General features: G+C 47.5%; 1 protein-coding gene across 2 annotated transcripts in view; it reads left to right on the plus strand.

Annotated features, from left to right (window-relative positions):
- milt (trafficking kinesin-binding protein milt) overlaps nt 1-17,945 on the plus strand; it is a 354,950-nt gene continuing 337,005 nt past the window's right edge. For both annotated transcript variants that reach the window (XR_012895561.1, XM_037424365.2), the window contains exon 1: nt 1-96. The gene's annotated coding sequence lies outside the window, so the exon portion shown is untranslated. The remainder of the gene's footprint in view (nt 97-17,945) is intronic.

The following is a 17,945-nucleotide window of genomic DNA, read 5'->3' on the forward strand; positions in this document are numbered from 1 at the left end:
GTAGCAGTAACGGTGCCGAGGTAGAGCTGGTGAGCCTTATAGAAGAGCAGCTGCCTCGGTACCGATTGCGAGCAGACACCCTCACTGAATTCGGAGGCAAGTCTCTCTCTCTGCATGAGCGACAGTCTTGGTGACCAGAACCAGGCTTTAGAATGTGTGCCTGTGTATCGCACAGGCCTGGCCTGCGTCATGTGCCGACCAGGTTTCCCATGTAGATATCTCTGTCACTGTAGCAATCTTTATGGCCACAGTTTAATTGGAAGAAGCAAAAAGAATGTGCCTCTCCTGAAAGCCGAAGAACTGATGCCCATTCAAGAAATAACTTTTAAAAACCCTCAAAAAAGAGAAATGCTGCCTTCCAAATTACTCTTAGTAAATGAAAATTTCTTGGTATAGAACTGCTGCGGGCCTCAATATATTGAACAGCTTTGATTTGTGTGGTTTTATGCTAGGATCTTGCAACGCAGTTTATCTCTTGGCAAATGCAACTCTGTTTGAACAGAACATTTTCCTTGTTCCTTCAGGCTCTGATTAACAAGAGTCTATAGTAATTTCCCTGTAGCAGCAGGCATTTTGAGATGGCTAGAGACATTAGTTATGTCAATAATTAGCAAAAGTGATTTTTCATTAGTGAAGGGAGTCAGTTCAGGTAGACTGGAGAGTTAAAATCCTTACTTCGAAGAGACCGTTGCCTCTTTGAAAAAAAAGCACCTCCTGGCAGTTCTTGCAAAGCAATGGAATTGGATTAAGCACAGGTGAAAGAAAAGCTCAAGTGCAAACGAGTACAGCTAGTGGATGGTAAAAATGACGACATGGTTGATGACAATAACTGCATTGCTGTTAGCTGTTTTACATTTGCTGGCGTGCATGCACTTTACGCGCTATAATTACGAGTGCATCCAACACGCACTGAAGCTGAGTCAGACTCATTTATTCCGAGTGTCTTGTTTTGGTGGTGAAGATATTGGCTGAATGGTGTAGTTTTAATGAGTGGCCTCTTTCTGGAAAGCTCAGGGTGGTAATGGGTTCTTCCTTTCGAACCAACCACTTCTTCACTAATTAAAAAGTTAGTTTACTTTCTTTACCATTTCTGCATCCATTGGTGGGTCTTTAAAGTGTATGCCACAGCAGAAAAGTAAATATGGAGGCTTAGATTTTCTTTCTCTTTAAGGATTATCAGACGCATTTCTTGAAGCACCCCATATATTGCATTCATGAGTAAATTTTTTGTTTGATAATCTGTATTTTCTCGTGTAAAAAAAGTTGCTATATGTTGTTGCAGCTCGCTTGTGCATTTTCAAAGTGCTGTGAATCAGCCTGCTTGTATGCAGCCACAATAGTATGTCCAGATCTTTGACAGCGACAGCTATTAAATGTGTATCTATGGAGGTAAACGTGTAAGACTTCAAGTCATTAGTTTTTTTCTACATTTTTTGTTTTTACATAGTTCTAAGTAGCCATACTGCAAACACTGAATTTGAGAAAGCTATGCAATCTCTAATTACTATTGTGTGCCAAATTGTGTAAGTATCCAAAGTCCAACATTCACGATCCCTTCTCCACCTTCTCCACCATTGTAAAAATTCTAAAACTTGGAATTATTCGAAATGAACGAATAGACATATTTTGCTACACATAAGCCACTTGAAAACGTAATATTAGGGCATGAAACCAGAGTGGTACTATCATGATCTGCTCTGGGACCGTGGATGAGGGGAGGCCAAGAGAGAGAGACTAGCGCGGTGGGGTAAACAGCCACTGACTGCGTCAGTGAGCCGGATAGACCTGTGCGTCGTTACCAAAATTGCCGGCGGCGGCGCACTGGTGTTTCCACCTTTGGCGGTGGCCTGTCATTGGCGCGAGGTCCATCGGATCGGCGGCGGCGCTGCGCACGTAGGGGGAGGGGGGGCGATCACGATTTAAGAGTTGGTGAGAATAGCAACTTGTTCCTTGAATTTTAGAAAAAAAATCTGTTTCCCCGAAAGGGCGAAGCACTTAAAGTGAAATCTGTTTCCCCGAAAGGGCGAAGCACTTAAAGTGACATAATGTTACTTATATACAAATACTGCTCTTTCAGTTTTCAAGACATAGCAAGTGTACACACCTTCAAAAATACAATTTAACAAAATACATGTTAAATGTAAATACAGGGTTAATGATAATCTGACACTAACCTTCAAAGAAAGGTATATACCAGCTGCATCTTGGTGGTAGTTACCTACGGAGCTGATACCTGGGGGCTTACAAAGAAAGTTCAGCTTAAATTGAGGACGACGCAGCGAGCATTGGAAAGGAAACAAATAAATGTAACCTTAAGAGACAAGAAGAGAGCAGAGTTGATAAGGGAAAAAAGTGGCGTTCAGAATATCATAGTTGAAATTAAGAAGAAGAAATGGACATTGGCCGAGCACGTAGCACATAGGTAGAGTAAACGCTCGTCATTAAGGGCAACTGTTTGGATCTCAGTAAAGGCAAATGCACAAAGAATAGACAGAAAGACAGGTGGGCTGATGAGTATAAAACATTCGCAGGTTTAACGTGTCAACAGAAAGCACAAAACAGGGCTGATTGGTGGACCATGGCAGAGGTCTTTGCCCTGCAGTGGGGCGTAGTCAAGCTGATGATAATGTTCACGCAATTCTTTTTTCCAATTGCTCAAAACCGAGTCTGCGCAAATACTCATTAAGCTCATTCCAAAAATGCACGTTTCGTAGAAAAGCAAACAGCAACAACAGAAAAGAAAATGAAAACAATTCTTAATTTATCTAACGGCACAATTTTTAGAATATCAAATCGGCGGGTACGGTGAGCAGAAGATGCAACGAAAGATGTGAGTGCTAGCACACTGGAAGCATTGCGATTCATCTGGTTTATGCTGTAGGATGACACGATGACAAGCGATAATTGACATAGGCTGCAGTGATAAAACATGCACATGTGAAGTGACGAAAAACACTTGTAAAAGCAAGGTAATGTAAGCAGTATTGCTTTTAACAAATTGTCACATAGCTATGTCATGTCTGTGGTGAGGTCGCCAAACAACCAACCCTTATTCGAGTTTTACCAAAGTCTTATGCTCTCTTAGTCCGCATCCTTTTGTCTATGCTTTATGTGTGTCGGAGATACGAATGTTTTCGAAGATATTGTACTTTTCCAAAATACTGCGTCATTTAACATTTTTTGGGATAGCTATACCAATGTATTTAAACTCCATCTCACATGCTAAACGTACTCCATAATTAGTATGTGCAAAATGAAGAGGCCATTTCTTATTTTAAAATGTCATGACTATGGCATTTTCGCAGACGATTGCCTAGTTTCACTCCTGTTACAAAACGATGAAAAACAGTTATCAGTGCATCTTGTCTTCAGTAGAGATGATTTTTCAGATAAAGCAGTTGTCTGCTTACAATTCATGTTTAACTTTGGTGTTACTGATAATCTCTGCTACATCACTTATACAAATGATAAACAAAAGCGGCCCAAGCACTGAGCCTTCAGGCACCCCTGACGTGGATCTGTACGTCAGATGACTTCGCGTAGTTCAACGTAACAAACTTTGAGTGTGATTGCAAGTAATTTGTTATCCAATCAACCAGCTTCTTGTCGCCAAAGCTGTGAAGAAGGTAGAAGTTTGGCATGGCAAACAATGTCAAATTCTTAGTATAGCCAATAAATACGGCATAAATCTCTTCGGTTGGTAAGAGAAGCATCAATGTCATGCGTAAATTCAAGCAACTGTGTAGTCATCGAGTAAATAGGTTGTGTGCGTTTAGGTATTCTACATAGCGTTTGTTGATTATATGCTCCAAAAGTGTGGAGCTGGTATGGAAAGCAAAGATATTAGCTTATAATTTGCTATTTGCTTGTTTACGGACCTAATGGCACAACGTTTGTTAATTTCTGCAGTTGGAGAGTTGTTGAGGTTTACTTTTTTAATTATTACAATAAGATAATTAGTACACCATACTGAGTATCACTTTAAAAATATGATTGGCATACCGTCTGGGCCAGAACGTATCATAACTTCAAAATTATTCGTTTATGCACTTCTGAGGAACTCAACTCAAGATTAGGAATCGAACATGTAGTTTGCTGCATGCAGAAAATGAAAGAGTGATGCCGTTAGCTATAGAAAAAAGAAAAACAGATTTGAAGTAACTATAAAGACATTTGCTAAAGCTTCCGAATTTGAGGGGGATTGACCGTCAAGAATAAACAATATGAGGATAGACGATGCAGGATGAAGTGACACGTATCCCGAAGGAGTACGGCCACTATCGTGGGTCAGGTATTAGCGAGCCGCAGGGCATGCATGCGTTAACCGTCGCCATGACGAGAACACGATACTGCTCCAAGTCGCAACACTTTATTGTCTGTGGCAACACCAGACGCAGTACAGTCCGTCGCAAAGGCGTGGCGGGAAAGCAAATAGGCTTATTCATGCCACGGGCATAAAAGTACTACACAGGGTGCCACGAGCACGTCTCCGCGGTAAAGGTGATCCATGGAGACACCGGGACAAAGGCCGAGCGAGGGCAAAGGCGCTCGCGTTGGCTTCGGAGGGAGACGGGTCAGCGTGGCTAGGCCACGCACAAGGACACCGTACCACCCTTCGGCCGAGCGTACGCAGTGAGGCAACAAAAGGTGAGCGTTCGCCTCGGAGGCCGCATCAGCGAAGTTCGACGAGCCCCGACTGACGGGAGTCGATGAACGGAAAAGTTTGCGTGGCTCACCGTCTGCAGTCCAGGAGATTATCTGCCTGCTCCCAACGCAGCACGCAAAAACCTCTCGGGAGACTCTGCGCGCGCGCCACAGTCAACATTCGCTACCGGGTGAGGGGGTTGAACGTCACTCCGCTCTCCTAGCGCGGCAGACAGCAGAGGAGGGGAGACATCTCGGGACATGAGAACAGCAGAAAAAGCGGCAAAGCCCGCGCAAAGGCAGCGGGCTAGCCTCAATTCCCACATCCCCCTCTCCTAAATTTGCCCTTTAACGGTCTGCAAAGGCAGCTGGACGTCACCTATGCAGTTAAAATGACACTGCTATGAGCGACAGCTAACCTCAGTCCAGCCCTGTAACTGCTGCTAAAAAAAATTATGACAAAGGAGAAACAAAAACATTGATAAGAAAATAAACACATGACACTATATGTCATAATAGCGAAAGGAAGCACAGGAAAGTGGGACTAGTGTTCGTGGTGCTTGGGAGGGATAGCGTCCACCGTGCGGAGGGACGGAAGAGCGCGACAATGTCCGCTAGTCGCTGTGCCCGAGTGCGAGGTCAGAGGCACAGAAGGGGGGCTCTCTGATAGCTCGTTGCTGCTCTTGATTAGCCGCGAGTTCGACGAACGCCGCTTCTGTTGTGGTTTGGAGGCCCCGCATTTCTGGCTCGATGAAGGAGCTGGGACGTTGCGGGAAGCCGGGCCTCTCCAGTGATCAGGGAGGCCGAACCAGAATTGGCTGCGAGGCGCCCTGGCACTGGCCAGCAGCGTATAGCTACTTTCAGCTGGCCTCGCGTAGGAGCCATGGTGGGAAGGCAGCAGGGCTTCTTCAGCGACGGCAAAGAGCAGAGCACTCGTGTTGTCCTCTTTGCTTTCCTTGCCTTGTCCTATGTTTCACGTTTTTTCTAGCACCTTCGTGCTCGCGCTGCAGCCCTTATTATCATGAATTCCAACTAACTAGCCCAAATAGCCGTTCTTCTTCAAAGCAGAGCACAGCGTCAATAGGTCAGTGCCCCGAGCACCTCTAGTGTCCGCGTCGATGGGGGGAAGCCATGACGCACTCTTCACGGGCATGCACTGAAGCGTCACGCACTTACAGACGCACAGAAGCACGCACGCACACACACTGCCGATGGCTGCGCGAGCGTAGGCGCAAAGTGTCCTTCGTCTCTCTCTCCCGGCATAAGCACCGACACTCAAGGTCAAAACTCCCTTCGCGGCAGACGAAATAAACACGAAAAGAAAAAAAGTAAAACGGAGCATAATGACACTCAATCTCTGGCCAAAAGAAAATAAAACATAAATACAAATAACACCTAATATTAGGCAAAAGAAACATAATATACACGTGAACATGAAAAGAAAACACTGGCAGCAGACTGGGTGGGGTCGACTTCTTTATGAGAAAAGGCCGTAAAGAAGCTAACCTATACTGAGGCTAGACAGTAAACTTAGGGCCTTCGGTTGCAGAGAAGTCCACCGTCCGGTGCAAAATCACAAAGGGGACCGCTTCCTCAGATTCGGACTGAGTTTTGGACCGCATTCGGACCCCGCACCGGGGTCCGAATGCAGTCCGCCGCTCCGGGTGTAGCCCGTTGCTTGCGCGAAGTGCCGCAGGGTGCTGGCGCGAGCTCGTCAGATTGTGATACAAAAAGGGTTTCAGGTCTGCGATATGGACATGGCTGAGTTTGGGAAAGAGGATCTTTCAGCTAGTACGCGCCACGGACGCTCACTGACAATCGGTTCATAAGACCGGGCGGCTTTCCAACCCTTGGTTCAACCGTTTGTCAGACGTGGCAAGCATGGAATAGCGACGTCACGCATCGTGCCGGGCCAGGTCGCAACGTTGCTCAGTTTGCAAAAACTTTCGAGCCACTCAGGTGACCGGCCATTGGTTCGTCATGAGAGGATTGCAACAGTGTGGCTCTCAGACTTTTGGGCATAACCACCTTAAATGGGTCGATGGACTCGTCGTCACTGGCTATATAGTTCAGCAGGAGCCCGTCATGGTCCAGCAAAATGAATCCGCCGGGGACTCAGCGACACACGCTGTTTCAGCCCCCTAATCGCGCCCGCCGCAGAACAAGCAGTGTAACGGCGCTTCGCGCCTCTTCAAGATAGTTTATCGGCACCCGCCGAAGAGCGAGCAGCGTATACGGCGCTCCGTCCCTCCGAGACTCAAAACGGAACACTTTGCTAAGCCTTCAGTAGCTGTTCGCTGCCGAAAGCTATTCCCATTCTCCCAATTGGGGGAGTCTGGTATCGCGCCCACCCAGGACCGCAGCAACCGCCACGTGCACGACGTCACGGGTTCGCTCTCGGCACGGTGGCCTCTGGAAAGTTTCTCCGCTCGGCCGCTACGCAGTGCGCCGCTTACCTGGATAGCAGCCAAGGTCGTCCTCATGGGGACTCCCCCTTTTCGCCGCTGTTTCGCCCCCGTTGCTTGCATGTGCTAAGGTACCGCAAGCGGCCATCGCGCCGAAATCCATGTTCTCAGCAGACGACAGGAGGCACGAGATAGCGCGTCAGCTACCACGTTGGTTGTGTATTCTCCACAAAAGGGGGTGACGACACGGACGGGTGCCGAAGGGTGCTTGTCTATATAGGCGATGGCCTCTTTGTGCAACGCGGCATGCCACGAAGCAGACATGTTGCGACGAGCCCGAATCGCGCAGCGAACTGACTCGCTAAGAGCAGTCAAAAGCTTAGAGGTTTTGATACCGCGTTGGGCGCCAGTGTAGTGCCACGTATCCCGAATAAGTAAGGCCACTAGCGTGGGTCCGGTCTTAATAAGCCGCAGGGCATGCATTAACCATCACCATGACGAGAACACGATACTGCTCAAAGTCGCAACACTATTGTCTGTGGCAACACCAGACCCAGTACAGCCCGTTTCAAAGGCGCGGCGGGAAAGCAAATAGTCTTAACCACACCACGGGCATAAAAGTACTACACAGGGTGCCACGAGCACGTCTCTGTGGTAAAGGTGATCCACGGAGACACCGGGACCAAGGCCCGGTTGCTCGAGCGAAGGCAAAGGCACTCGCGTTGGCTTTGGAGGGAGACGGGACGGCGTAGCTAGGCCACACGCTATGACACCGTACCACCCTTCGGCCGAGCGTGTGCAGTGGGGCAACAAAAGGTGAGCGTTCGCTTCGGGCGCGAGGCGCCATCAGCGAAGTCCGACGAGGTCCAAGGACGTTGAACTTAGGGCGCGAGGCGTCGTCGGCGAAGTCCGACATGCCCCGAGCGACGGGAGTCGACAGACGGAAAAGTTTGCGTGGCTCACCGTCTGCAGTCCCGTAGAGTATCTGCCCGCTCCTGACACAGCACACGAAAACATCTCGGGAGACTCCGCGCGCGGCGCCACAGTCGACATTCGCTACCGGGTGAGGGGGTTAAACGTCACTCCGCTCTCCCAGCGCGGCATACAGCAGAGAAGGGGAGAAACGTCGGACATCAGAACGGCAGAAAAGGCGGCAAAGCCCGCGCTAAGGCAGCGGGCTAGCCTCAATTCCCACAAAGAGTAAGAGACTTGTAGAACCTGGATGGATTTTTTTTCCTTAAGCGTAGCGCAGGCATTGCGCAGCCTCTTGATATTAGCTTTTATTTACTTTTCAATGCATGAACTCAAAAGGCATTATCATTACACTTGGACTGATGATTCTTATGTAAATGCTTTATATGATGAGTGAGAATAATTATATCTTTATGGTAGGATGTTTGTCTGGGGTTCCATTCAACATGTTTGTGTAATACAGTTATATGCATTATGACAAAATTTTAAGAAGGAGCGCATTCACATTGCGAAATTCGCTACAACATTCAAATCCCTCAAAAAATGAGGCTAGTGTCCAGTACGGAAGTGTCATCAACTTTAAGAAAGTTCAAAACAGTTTCGCTCTCAGGTCTTCGAGCAGAACATGCCAAGTTTGAGGAAAATTAAGCAGTATTATGGTCAGAAAGCCCTTGGGCAAATTCACATTTTGCACCATGCGGTAGGAGCTCGCAGCCCCAGAATGAACTTAGGCTGCAGCTAACTCATTCATCTGATCTCGCGAAACTGTAAAGTGCTAGTGTATGGGAATATGGCTTCTCCCGGGAAAAGAAGCCATTCGTACAGTGATATCATAGCGTGTAGAAGGGTACACGAGCCGTTCGCTAATGGCTGCTGAAACAGCAAACGTACTAGTACTCTCCACCACGCCCTTACATTTAAAATTCACTGATGGGGATTGAGCAATGCAGCCTCCTACCTGCGTATCCCTTCAGACTCATTTGTCTAGCAAAAGGCAGAAAGGGCTTCCTTTCTGGTTGAGGAGCAATCGACAGTAGGCATCGCACGCGTATTGATGTTATCGCATACACTCTTTGTGCGATGGAGATGGAGTCTTTCTCGCTATAGCGCTTGTGAGATTTTATCTGTGGTAACAGCATACAGTGTGCGTCCAAAAGTAATTTATTTTGAATTTACACGGAACATGACAGCGATTATGAAAGCCTGTAGCGAGTGCCCACATAATAAAAAAAAATATAAGAAACCATCAGAATGGGCTGGCCTTTGTTATAGACAGTTGCGTTGTACTCACTTAAAGAATTCGTTTGTTGGGAAAATGAAATAACTCGGAGCCTTTTTCTTTGGTTTGTCTTCATAAAGCATGGGTGCCATGTGAGCGCTAGGCGTTAAGCATATCAGGATTTCGAACTTCTCGATCATACTCTTCTCATTTCCACTTGCGCAATTGCGAACTCCCAAAATGCAGCTAAATGACAAGTTCATCGCGCATGATAATCCTGCGAGATGCGAGAAAGAACAGGGGTGGCAGATGGCGAGGCAGGGTACAAATGCATGTCAAGGCAAAGTACAAAGGAATTTACAGCTCATATTTCACGTATATGGATCATTCTAGAGTATGTACCTTAATCATGTCACGTGAATCATTGTTCTGGCGTCACGAAGGGCGCCACAAGAACGAGAATCGCCAAGAGAGAATAACACACTCGAGAATGTGCATCTTCAGAAGATGTTTTAGGGCCCTTGCATAAACAGCGCATGTAAACATGGAAACAAGAGAGCAGTCACAATACCGCAAATGCCGCCCTCAGAAATCCTAAAGCTGCAGAAAAGGTGAAGTGTTGTATTTTATGCCCAGATTCCCCGCTCGGGTAAAAATAAGACAAACGGCGGTGCGGTCTGTATCTGAACTTTGGCGGCGGCGCAAACGGCATGAGAAAAAACGCGCGGCGGCGTGGCGCGGCGGCGCATAGCTCTAGTTTGGACAACCCTGGACACCAGCGTCGCATTCGTTTTTTTGGGGGGCCAACTGGAAGTTCCACCTACTAGTCAGGGACCACTCGGACACATGTTAGTTTTTCCCGTGCCTGGCGGCCTGTGGGCGGCCCGGAACTGTCTGAATCATTTCTTTCAGGCAGCTGGCAGATGACAATGCAGTGCACATGCCTGTGTAGCCATCTTAAGTTAGACACGAGAAATTTTCGACACGCTCTTGCTCTCTCTTTGCTTTTCTCTCCACTTCTCGCATGTTTCTAGGTTTCGCATTGTTTGCGCCCCAAGTTCTTGTCATCTGTGTTCTGAGCCACGTCGACATGTGCGTATCCCGTATAACGTGCGTTATACTCGCTAGGAGAAACAGCAGTGAAACGACCGTGCGTGCTCAAGTAGTTCACTTAGAGTAAGTGACATCACAACGGTATTAAGTATAATTCTCTACCTAACTGCTGTAGAGTTTGGAATTGGGTCGGAATTCCGGCCTGTGTCACAGACATGAAGGGAGAAGAAGGCATAGCGGACGTCACAGTAAACGCAGACAGCATCAAGCGCGCAGATGGCTCGAGGCCACTCGGGCTGGCCCGGGACTTTTGGATCGCATGCATACAACGTAGCTGCCTGTGAGCCAGTGCGTCCGTGGGCCGCCGGCGAGTGGTCCGGGATTTGGTAAATCGATGAAGCTCCATGTTTCTCATTGACACACGAACTAAAGAATGCCCGGCTAACTTAGCGCGGTAACGGAACTAAGCTAGAAATGGCATCACATGCCCATAACGTGTTACAAGTAATTTGTTATTTGTGATAAATTATATATTCTTTTAATTTTGTAATATAATCAATTGTTTTTTTGAAACTGTAACATTCTTAATAATTTAATTACATTTAATTCTAATCGACTACTGGTAATGAATTAATATTTTTTAAATATCAAGTTGTAAGCAATTTGTATATGGCATTTCTGGTGCTGTAAAAATATGTGATTGTTCTGCAGAGACTTGACGAGATGGGGGTGGGGGCTCTCAAAGAGCCTGTTTTTTCATCTTATTTTTCATTTTTAGGCGTAACTATGTATCACATTCATTCTTTATTGCACAGGCTAAAAAAAGTGGGCATTACCTACAGTCGAACCCCTTTATTAAAGACACTGGCATACGAGACAAATGGATATAAGAGGCCTACAATAAAATACAGTTAATAGGAAAATGCAATCATTTTCCCCTGCTTATATGAGACTACTCATTTAAAAGACAAGATTTGCTGCTTGGAGCAATCCTCCTATAAAGGGGTTCAACTGTATTAAGATTTTCTTTATGGCTCCTAGATAAGATTTGCAACACTGCGTGGAGAAGGATTGTGTTAGTCAAGGAAAAAAAAAGGGTGCTAACTCATGTATTGTGAGTTCACCAATTCATACCTGCCAACTCGCCCGAATTATCCGGGAGACTCCTGAATTTCGGCCTAGTCTCCCAATCGTACGAATGCTATTTGGAATCGCCCGAAAAGTGGCCGGCGCAGCAGAGGTGTTGTTTTTTAATCACATGAGTAGGTCAGCCTTAACTGCTTCAACTGTTGTGATGCTGTGGAAGAGTACTTGCCATTACTCTTCGAGTTCATTTTAACCGTATCATAGAGTACTGCTACGTATGTACCGCACAACTAGCCAAAGGCTGATGGCCTCGAGACGCATTCGCCACCGTATCAAGAGAAGGCAAATTAAAAGGTACCGCAACATTCATGTAACTGATCACTTGTAACAGATGACGTAGAGTTCATTAATAACAGATGACGTAGAGTTCATTAATATTGTTTTTTGTCTTCACTTGCTTTTGACTATTTCCTTGTTATTTTTCAATAGTGAGTATTACCATTATGTTGTGTATTGATCGTATTTTTATTGTTAATCAAGATTATTCATTATTACTCACAAGTCCGTATACTATTGCTGTATTTTTTGTAATTACCCCATCCATGTAGCCATAGGAGGTCCCCCTGTCAGTTTCTCTGAAACTTTGGGACCTCCTTCTGTAATAACACTAACTATGTAACTCAACTGAACTATTTATTAAACTTGACTTGACTTGACTTGACTTGTAGCGTGTAAAATATGCGAGACACAGGACAAGGGAAGGGACGAAGGGAAGCACTTACTTCCTACAAAATCTATTTCGAAGAGCGTACACATATATACTCTTGAAATGCGAAAAACAAACAAAAGTGTCAAGAAGCCCACAACTGCCATGTGCGAAATTCTTACAATCTCGGGAAGGACAATTCTTTTTGATAAAGCCCGAGAGAGGGAGTGCTGTCGCAGCTCAGCCCTAATCTAAAAATCCTCACTGCCTCGACAATTTCCCTTGTCATTTTATTTCTGTTTTTTCCAACAATCATGGTGTGATGCATAAGCGGTTTACAGCCACTTGTGCTTTTATTGCATCCTATTTTGTGATATAATGGCATAGTATAGGTTGTTTCGATCGTCTATAGCACTGGCTATCACCCTGAATAAAGTGCACAGATACATTGAAAAACTGTTTGCAAGTGGGTTCATTATGCTAGTTAAAACGGTAGATGCCTATCTCGTCCTAGCTGCATGGCGTAATCATTGAGGGAAGCTGCTTTTACAGATGGGCTGTTCAGCTTTTTGTTGGGCCCTTCGTAGTGCATACTTGGGCCAACTCGTCTATGCCTACTGAAGCCAATCTGAGCTTTTGTAAGCCTGTTTAAGACAAGGTAGTCATAGTTGAGGCTAATTAAATTTAGTTAAATTCATCAATGGTTGATGCAAATATCCACTGATTGATACTAATCAATACCAATTAGGCCGCTGGTTTGAACTTCGGTAAGATTACAATATGTCTAGTTAAGCCAGTATATCCTGCATATTTTAGCGCACACACACGAGGACAGATACGATAGAGACTCAGGGACTTTAGCTCATACGGCGAGTTCATATGCATTATGTGCCAGCCTGAAATCCGGGCTTTGCACTCGCACACAGCGATCATCGGTACGAGCATTGATGGATTTCTTACGTCCAAATGAAGGTACAAAGAAAAAGAGTCCGAAAAAACTAGAAATGAACTGCAGTAATAAGGAAAGATGGGACACAGGGACCAGCGCTGGTCCCCGTGTCTCTGTCATATTTTTTCTCGTGTGTGCGTGCTAAAGCTTCAGTATGCAACAAAACCAATTAGCCCGTCTTTCTGTATTACTGCAGTATATTGTCGCAGTACAACGCGAACAAAGCACAAGTACGCCTTGAGACAGCGAAAGCAGCGTGTTCTCAACAGCTGAGCCGCAAGATCTTCTTCTTCATTCTCGCGTCAAGCCAGAGGCCCACTACCTGGTGTCCGCTAAATCCCCCCAGCATCGTTTTTGTCCACATGTAGACACGGGTCATTTGCCTCCCTCTCAAAGAGCATCGACCCTATGTGAAGTCAATAATGCAGTTTTTGTTAAAAGACAAGTCTCACGCAATCACTCGCTGACGTAAGGCTTCATGCGCAGTACGTGAACGAGTTCAGGATGGTGCTGGCGACGCTTGGTACTACACGAATTTTCCGGAACGACTTCGTAAGTGACGTCACTCAGTTGTCGCAGCACTCGGTATCGCCCAAAGTATCTTTTTAAGAGCTTTTCTGATAGTCCTGGTTTCCGTACGGGTGTCCAAATCTATACTTTGTCGCTAGTTTGATAGACAACTGCTCTGTGGTGAGCATTGTAGCGGCCTGCATTGTACTCTTGCTGCTGGCGGATACGTAAACGTGCCAGTTGTCTAGCTTCTTCCGCGCGTTCCGTAAATGTGTTGGCGTCTGGGTCGATGTCATCACTTTCGTGCGGTAGCATCGCATCTAACATAGTTCGTACTTTTCGTCCATGAACGAAGCTGAATGGGGTCATGCGGATCGTTTCTTGCTTGGCCGTGTTGTACGCAAACGTTACGTATGGCAAAATTTCATCCCAATTTTCGTGTTCAATGTCCACGTACATCGAAAGCATGTCTTCAATGGTTTTGTTCAGACGCTCCGTCAGCCCATTTGTTTGTGGGGGGTAGGCAGTGGTCTTACGATGCGTTGTTCCACTCAGCATCAGGACGTGATCCAGAAGAGCTGCCGTAAATGCGGTTCCTCTGTCTGTGACCACGACGGTTGGTGCACCATGCCTCAGTACAATATTTTCGATGAAAAATCTTGCCACCTCCGCTGTTGTACCTCTCTGGATAGCCTTTGTCTCGGCATAATGGGTCAGATAATCCGTCGCGACGATAACCCAGCGGTTCCCTGCAGTAGATATAGGAAGTGGGCCCAAAATGTCCATGCCTATCTGGTAGAATGGAGCTGTTGGGACTTGCACGGGTTGCAGGAGGCCAGCTGGTTTAGTCGGTGGTGACTTGCGTCGCTGGCAGTCGAGACAGGTACGAACGTGGTGGTTCACGGCTGTGGTTAGTCTCGGCCAGTAATACCTTTGCTGTACTCTGGCCAACGTTCTCATGTAACCCAAATGGCCAGAGGTCACCTCGTTGTGGCATGCTTTGAGTACTTCGGTACGAAGGGCTGCTGGTATGACGAGCAGACAGGCGGATCTTGTCGACGAAAAGTTTCTTTTGTAGAGCACTCCGCCCCGCAAACAAAACGATGACAACACTCTTAAGAAAACTCTTGGCGCCTTCTGAGATCTGTTTTCCAAGTAGTTAATTAAGCCAAACAACTCAGTGTCGTCACGTTGTTGCTGCGCAATGGCAGTCGTGTCGAGGACACCGAGAAATGCCGTTTCCTCCTCCTCAGGTAGGGTTGCCGACTCAATGGGTGAACGGGACAGACAGTCAGCGTCCATATGTCGCTTGCCTGACTTGTGCACGGCCGTCATGTCAAACTCTTGCAGTTTTAGGCTCCAACGTGCTAATCGGCTGGTGGGATCTTTTAGATTAGTTAACCAGCAAAGGGAGTGATGGTCACTAATAACTTTGAAGTGCCGGCCATACAAGTACGGGCGAAATTTCATTACTTCCCATACTACGGCGAGACATTCTTTCTCTGTTGTTGAATAGTTAGCCTCTGCGCGTGTTAGCGTTCGGCTTGCGTAGGCGATCACTCTTTCTGTGTCCTCTTGCCGTTGCACAAGCACAGCCCCAAGACCTACATTGCTAGCGTCTGTGTGAAGCATCGTAGGGGGCTTCTTCGTCGAAGTGGGCAAGCACAGGGGGCGTTTGAAGACGTTGACGCAGGTCATTAAAGGCAGCCTCCTGTTCTTCTTTCCACTCAAAGGCAACATCGTCTCTTGTGAGACGAGTTAGTGGCGACGCGATGTGGGCGAAGTCTGCGATAAACCGGCGATAATATGCACAAAGGCCTAGGAAGCGTCTGACAGCCTTCTTATTGGAGGGTACTGGGAACTGTGTGACGGCGGCAATTTTTCCAGGATCGGGCCGGACGCCTGCGTTGCTGACGACGTGACCGAGAAACTGAAGTTCGTGAAAACAGAAATGGCACTTTTCTGGTTTCATTGTTTGGCCCGCGAACCGTATGGCACGTAAAACAACTTCCAGCCTTTTGAGATGCTCGTCAAAAGTGGTCGAAAACACTATAACGCCGTCCAGATAGACTAGGCACGTCTTCCACTTCAATCCCGAAAGTACCGTGTCCATAAGCCTTTGAAAAGTCGCGGGCGCGGAGCACAAACGGAAAGGCAAGACTTTAAGTTCGTATAAACCATCTGGCGTCACAAAAGCGGTTTTCTCTCGGTCTCTTAAGTCTACCTCGATCTGCCAGTATCCACTGCTCAAGTCCATGGAAGAAAAGTAGCGAGCGTGCCGAAGTCTGTCAAGGGAGTCATCAATGCGTGGGAGCGGGTACACATCTTTCTTGGTCACCCGATTCAGCTTCCTGTAGTCCACGCAAAAACGCTGGGTGCCGTCCTTTTTCTTTACTAGCACTACAGGCGATGCCCAGGGGCTCTGTGACGGTTGAATGATGTCATTTGCAAGCATTTTAGCGACTTGTTGTTCTATGGCTTCGCGTTCCTTAGAAGCTACACGATAAGGGTTCTGGTGGATAGGTCTCACCGTGTCCTCGGTGATTATTCGGTGCTTTGTCAAAGGTGTTCGACCAACTCGTCATGTCGTTGAAAAGCAGTCGCGGAATTCGGCTAGCAGCTGAAGAAGTCTCTGTCGCTCGTCCTTTGACAGAGTGGTGCCAATATCGAGAACGGGTTCTGGTGCTTGATTAGGGGCTTCGTCCAGTACCGACAAACATAAACTGCCTCGCATTTCTACAATATTGTCGTACGAAGCGATAGCTGTATCTTCGGAAGGTGCCGGTGCTCAGCACTAAAGTTCGTCAGAAGTAAGTTCGTGCGTCCACCAGTGAAACGGACGATACCTTGTGCGACCGAAATGCCATGACTAAATAGCAGCGAGCCAATTTGGTCAGCAATGCCTTCGCCATCAAACGCTTCGTGGCCCTCCACCGAAACAAGAGTGCATGACCGGGGCGGGACGACCACATCATAATCAATTATACGTAAAGTGTTGCGTATTGCGTCTGAACAGTCAACTAAACCAGGGCTGTTCTGGAATGTAATTGAACGGTCCGGAAAGTTGATGACGGCACCATATTCTCTTAAGAAGTCCATCCTTATGATCAAGTCCTTGCAACACGAGGTGAGGATGACGAACGTCGCCACGAAAGAAGAGCCACCGATGTCGAGTCTTGCTGTACACCTCTCGACAGGCAACTAACAGCTGGCCGCCTGCTTTCCTCAGGTGAGGTCCCGTCCACGTAGTCTTCACTTTTTTGAGGCGTACGGCAAGGTTTTCACTTATGGTAGAAAAGTCCGCGCCGGTGTCAACTAAGGCTGTTACTTGCTGTCCGTCTACCGAAACGGTAAGATCTGTGGTCACAGTTTCATCGGCGTTACAACTTCTCGGCTTTACGGCCTCCTGTGGTACAAGTAACGGGGGCTTTTCTTCGTTGCCTTGACGGCCTGCAACCTCACCCCCGGAGGTCGCCGCCTTCAGTTTCCCCGGCGTGGACTTGGTGACATCCTTCCACTGATGTTGGCTGTAGTTCGGTGGCGCGATGAAGGCGAATATGCCGGAGACGGAGAGCGTGGTCGTCGTCCCAAACTTGGCTGGTAATCAGGCACACTGTCGTCATTATTGGCACGGCGGTTGTCAAAATGGGACTGAGACAAGGGGGGTCCTCGAGAATGAGCGTCCAGGCGTGGTGCGTAGCCGTCGTTGGCGCGTCGATCGTCAGACCATTGTCGAAGAGGTCGAAACATATCTACGCGGTGCCAGCAATGGCGGGAAATGTGGCCCACACCTCCGCAGGTAAAACAAAGCGGACGCCTATCTACAGTGCGCCAGGCGTCTGTTTTACGAAGCTGTGGACGCCGCAACGGCTCGTAATGTGGCAAATGCCGTGTCTCGTTGGGAGACGGCTCTTGGTACGGCGGCATTTCGTACGGCGTTACGACGGCAGCGCGCCGCGTTGTCTGTTCTTGTGGTGGCGACCAAGGAACGGCTGCGGATGGCTGGCGGTACGACGGGGCAACGGGCGGCGGGCGGCGAAGTGTGGCTGCGTAGCTCATAGGTTGCTGATCGTCAGTAGGATCAGCTGTTGAAAACGCTTGGCGTATTTCTTTGCGAACGACTTCAGCGACAGACGCCGTGGGTGGTTCTGCGACCAGATTCCGCAGCTTCAGCAGCTCTTCGCGAACAATGTCTCTTATTAAATCGCGCAACGAGCTTTGATTGTCAGATGTCGTAGCGGCGACTTGCATGTGGGCGCTGCTGGACAAGCGATCGTATTGTCGGCCTTGTAGGTGAAGCGCCCGTTCGATAGCCGTAGCTTTTTTGGTGAAGTCTGTCATGGTGCTTGGCAGGTTCCGCAAAAGTCCGGCGAACAATTGCTCTTTAACGTCGCGCATGAG

This window comes from Rhipicephalus microplus, chromosome 5, assembly GCF_043290135.1.
Source record: "Rhipicephalus microplus isolate Deutch F79 chromosome 5, USDA_Rmic, whole genome shotgun sequence".
In the NCBI taxonomy this organism is placed as follows: Eukaryota; Metazoa; Arthropoda; class Arachnida; order Ixodida; family Ixodidae; genus Rhipicephalus; species Rhipicephalus microplus.